The 5,699-nt window shown below is 32.9% G+C and overlaps 1 pseudogene; it reads left to right on the top strand.

Annotated features, from left to right (window-relative positions):
* The first annotated feature begins 2,232 nt into the window (after positions 1-2,232).
* On the top strand, positions 2,233-3,797 carry LOC129300261 (phenylacetaldehyde synthase-like; annotated as a pseudogene).
* Positions 3,798-5,699: the final 1,902 nt, after the last annotated feature.

Raw genomic sequence — 5,699 nt, 5'->3', positions numbered from 1 at the left:
ATTTGTATCACTATTAAAAAAATGCAAATTAGCGAGGAAATTTAGCAAAGGATCATCTATTTTTCTCTAAAATACCAAATTAGTGAGGAATGTTGATTTCATAGCTTGACTTAAAATTAGTGAGGAAAATAGCGAGGGACTGTTAATCCCTCTCTAAAATAAAAGAATTAGCAAGGAAAATAGTGAGGGACTACCAATCCTCCTCTAAAATAAGACAATTAGCGATAAAAATAATGAGAAACTGTCAATCATTCTTTAAAATAAGAGAATTAGTGAGGAAAGCGAGGGACTACCAATTCCTCTCTAAAATAAGATAATTAGCGAGGGATTCTGTCCCTAGCTAATTATTGAAAAAAAAATTAACTTTTAACAATAACTTTTAATTACATATTTAATTATTTTCATTTAAAAATAAAAAATTAAATTTAAAAATTAACTAAATATCCATAATAAAATTATTTAATAGTTTCTTTATTTTAAGTTGATTTTCATTAATAAAATAACATTTTATTAAAAATATAATATAAATAATAATTTAAATAAAATATAAATATTTTTAACATATTAATAATTGAAAATAAAATTTAATATGTATATATGTGCATATTTTTATAATATATTATTTGATATATTTATGTAGTTAAATAATATATATTTAACTTCTCATAGGTGCCTTTCAGTTCAACTAGCAAACAAGGAAAGTATAAGGCTTAAAAGGTATGAGGTCAAGTCTTGGTTTTGGCATAAATATAATGAATATATGACATGGTAAAGAGCAAGTGCCATGGCGTAAAGTGGATAATGACATATCATGAGTTATCGCATATGTGGTGGGTGATAGGGCACAAGATGGTAGGTGACATGACAGTCGATAAGGCATGAAGTTGTTGGTGACATGTCACAAGTTGATGCACACATGATGGGTGATGTGGCATTATTATTTTTAAATACAAGCATATTTAGTGAGGGATTAGAGAGGGACTAATCCCTCGCTAAAGTGATCAAATTTTAAATAGTATTAGAGAGGGATTAGTGAGAGATTCAATCTTTAGCTAATTTTAGTGAAGGACTGAATCTCTCGCTAATTTGTGAGGAAAATATGATTTCTCACTAAATTTAGTGAGCTCTTTTTTAGCTATAAATTTAACAAGGGGCAAAATTCCTTACTAAATTTCATTTTTCTAGTAGTGTATATCAATGATAAATCGTTTGTACATCAATGTCAATTGATCATATTCCCAAATTTTTAAAAATTTGGTGAATATTTTCTAGATATAAGGTTTTTTTGTAACCAATGGGTCAATTTGTCCTTCATTTATTTATTTATTCTGTTATCTTTCTTTCTCAAATGAGGTTATTGTCGGCAGAGAATATTCCTAATTTCATAAAAACTCAACTTAGAAATTTAATATGCACACTGGCGTTGAGCTGTATATGAAACCCATTATTGCAAGGCATCACATTCAGTTAATTATATTGTCAGTGCCTTAACAAACATGTATTTATGCTTTGACCCAAAAAAAAAAGCATGTATTTATGTGAAGATATACACGTACCTTTCTCCTTCTTTTAGCTAAGGTCAAGTGAATATATATTATATACTTCTTCAATCCTTTAATAGAAGTCCTGATATTGAATAAGACACAAATCAAGAAACGTAAAAAAATTTTTTTTGCTTTTTTTTATCCTCTATAAATTAATGTCATGAGAAAGAGTGTATCTACTTACAAAAATTTAAGATTGAGATAGAAAATAAGGGACAGAGGAAGGAATACTTGGCCTTATTAACAACGTTTCTTCGTAAGAAGGATTATTAATAATTTCAGGTTCCAATGATATCTAATATATCGCTTCCTCCAACTTTATTCTATAATTAATTCTTCTATTTTGTATTCCAATTCTTCAAGTTAAATTTTATTAGTTTAAATTTTTGTAGTATATTTAGTTTAAGCTTAATCAAAATTTTAATTAAAATATTGACTTTAGATCATTAATATTTGAAAGCAGTGTTGGCCAACAAACATGCACTGATTTCAAATTAAACCAGAGCACGATGTACCCAAAAAAAAAAAAATAAAATAAAGCAGAGCATGAATATAAAAGTTTTTATCAGCATAGTAGCTAGCAACGTGTTCAAACTTGAAATTACATACATAATGTACTAGCGCATATATATGTGTGTGTGTGCGTGTGTGCGCGCGCGAGAAAAACGTACATGTCCTGAAATTTAAGGTGATCTTCAACAGCGATCATCATGAACCCTCTCGACCTAGAAGAATTCAAGAGGCAAGGTTACATGATGATCGACTTCCTCGTTGATTATTATCGTAATGTTGCTAGCTACCCAGTTCTGAGTCAAGCCCAACCTGGCTATCTCCGAAAAATGTTGCCACCTTCTGCTCCAAGTAAATCCGAACCTTTGAACTATACTCAATGATGTAAAAGAACACATCGTCCCAGGAATCACACATTGGCAGAGCCCAAATTACTTCGCATACTTCCCTAGCAGTACCAGTGTCGCAGGTCTCATGGGCGAGATGTTAAGCACAGGGTTCGGTGTTGTTGGGTTCAATTGGATATCATCACCTGCAGCCACCGAGCTTGAAAGCATCGTCATGGATTGGCTTGGACGAGCTCTGAAACTCCCAGAGAGCTTTCTTTTTTTAAGTAATGTCGGAGGTGGCGTGTTGTTAGGGACGACCTGTGAGGCCATTTTGTGTACTCTTGTGGCTTCAAGGGATCAGAAGCTCAGGCAAATCGGAAAGGAGAAACTGAAGAAGCTTGTTGTTTATGGGTCTGATCAAACTCATAGTGCCCTTCAGAAAGCTGCTCATATGGCAGGAATCCATCCAGAAAATTTCAGGGCCATTAGAACCCACAAGTCAAGTTCATTTGCTTTGTCACGGATTCACTCCGTTCTGCAATAATCAAGGACGTAGAAAATGGTCTAGTTCCTTGTTTTCTCTGTGCCACAGTGGGGACCACTGCAACTGCTGCTGTTGATCCTATTGGAGCATTGTGTGACGTGGCAAAGGACTGTGGCGTTTGGGTCCACGTGGATGCTGCTTATGCAGGTGGGGCCCTTATTTGCCCAGAGTTCAGGCATTTCCTTGATGGAGTTGAAGGGGCAAACTCATTCACAAGTGGTTTTTTACCAACTTGACTGCCTGTTGCCTTTGGGTAAAGGATTCATCTTGTTTAACGAAGTCCCTCTCAACAAATCCTCAGTACTTGAGAAACAACGCTTCTGAATCAAACCAAGTGATCGACTACAAAGATTGGCAGATAGCATTAAGCAGGAAATTTCACTCCCTGAAACTATGGTTTGTGCTTCGTAGCTATGGAGTGGACAACCTCAGAAACTTCCTCAGAAACCACGTGGAAATGGCCAAAACTTTTGAAGACATTGTGAAGCAGGATAAGAGGTTCGAGGTTGTTGCACCTAGGTATTTTTCTCTCGTTTGCTTTAGGGTTTCACCAAGAGCAATTTATAAGAAACGCTTCTGTAATGGTTCTGATGAAGAAGATCATGAGTTAAGTGGTAAATCATAAATGATGGTAAACAATGCCTTGCAAATGAAGTGAACAAGAAATTGCTGGATTCAATTAATGGTTCGGGCAAAGCGTACATGACACATGGGATGGTTGAAGGAGCTTTTGTGATTAGATGTGCGATCGGTGCAACATTAACAGAGGAACAACATGTGGTTCTGGCGTGGGAGATAGTTCAAGAACAAGCCAATTCTATACTCTCAGTGCTTTTCAAAGCATCAAAGCATATTCTCAATCTTAGCTAGACAAATGAACCATTTAGGAAGAGGCAAGCATTGTGAAATATATAATTGTTATTTTATTCCGGAAGAATCACACACTTAGGGTCTTCAGAAGGGAAATAATTACACTGCAGGCCCTCTCAATTCTGAAATAATTGTTTAGGGCTCTCTTTGCAAATAAGATTTTCACCGAAATGACACAAGTATCCCTAGCACAAGTATATGTTCACTTATTTACTTTCAGACGTTCATTAATTCACAAGTAAAGGTTCACATATTTACAACAATAGATTCACATTCCCTAACTGTGAACTTAGACTTGTGTATGAATATATAGCTGTAAACATGTGAAACTGTAGCTGTTAAAATGTGAACCTGTGCTAAAAAATAAGTGAACATATTGTACATTGTAAATATATATGTGAACTTCTATTTGTGAATAAGTGAACGTTTGGGAGTAAATATACGGATATATACTTGAAAACCATGGGTATTCTTGTCTTTTCAGTGAAAATCTTATTTGCAAAGATAGTGCTTAGATTTGGACAATTATTTCATAATTAAAAGGGCCTACGATATAATTATTTCACTTCTGCAAGCCCTAAGTTATTTATGTGGTTTTTCTGGGCTTCTTATGTCTTGCTAACAAATGAAGACAACACCTATTGATATTAAATGATACACAGGCACTTAACTTTATAATGTCTTTCATAAATTTACAAGTAATTATTTTTAAATTAATAAGGGATTATATTTAAATTTACAAGTAACAATATATAAATACATGAAATTATCTATTCATTTAAAATATCAATTAATTTTCTATTAATTTATAAGTTACCTTCCATTGACTATTTTTTTACTTTCATTCACAATTTACTGTGCATATATTTAGAAGTGATTGTCATAAAATTCATAAATGATTACCCGTAAATTCAGAAGTAATCATGCATAAAGTCACAAAACTATCTTTAATTACAATTAACTTTTCACAAATTCACAAGTAACCTTTCTTAAATTCATGATTATTTTTTAGTTAAATTCATGAGTGATATTCTATTTAGTTTCCATTAGCAAAATATTGTTCATTTGGTAATAAGGATAATTTTATAAAGTCATTTGTTTTTTAATTAATTACAAATATGGGTTATAATTTTTTCACGTCATTTCAATTATTCGTGAAGTTCAATCGTCAATTTCTTTAAGAGGTCGTGCTTAACCAACAAAACAGAATATATTTCTTATTTGGGGAGAAATCACTGCTACAGAAAAAAAAAAGACAAAAATGAAGCCTAAAATATGATCTTCATTGGTCATTTGAAAGAACACGGTTTTGCTTAGTTCAGCTAATAAGGGGGTCATCCTAGCTTAACTAAAGGTTTCGGGTTTAAGTCTTTGAGAACGCAACCAACGTGGTAAATTCCCCTGGCAGGGTGGTGGAGGCTTTTCTCAGAAATGGATTGACTAGGCCTTAGTCCGGATTAGTCTGGTCTCGCGTTTCTGGGCGAGGATATCGGATGCTATCATGCAAAAAGAAAAAAACAAGAACATGTTTTTACTCGCTAGTACAATGAACATGACAGTTAATACATGATGCATATTACTCCATTTAGATCACGATATTTATGATTGTTCACTAATTCATGGTTTACAAAAATTATTAGTCAAAATCTATTTTTTTTTAAAAAAATGTTCACATCTTTTCATTTATGCCATTGAGTTTATCTTGTAACACATGCATAATCTTTAAATATGAAACATTAAAAGTAATGGTATAAATGAAAAAAAAATGTAAAATTTATCAAATTCCTTGTGTTGTGGACCAAAAGGTATTTCCAAAAAGCGACTTGTATTATAATATGAAAGGAGGGGAATAAGTGACATCCTTTCAGTCTATTTATTTAGTATTGAGACCACAAGCTACTG

Source organism: Prosopis cineraria, unplaced genomic scaffold (assembly GCF_029017545.1).
Source record: "Prosopis cineraria cultivar Desert tree isolate PC_DT_omini unplaced genomic scaffold, ASM2901754v1 PC1505, whole genome shotgun sequence".
Taxonomy (NCBI): Eukaryota; Viridiplantae; Streptophyta; class Magnoliopsida; order Fabales; family Fabaceae; genus Prosopis; species Prosopis cineraria.
This window is presented reverse-complemented; position numbering and strand designations above follow the sequence as displayed.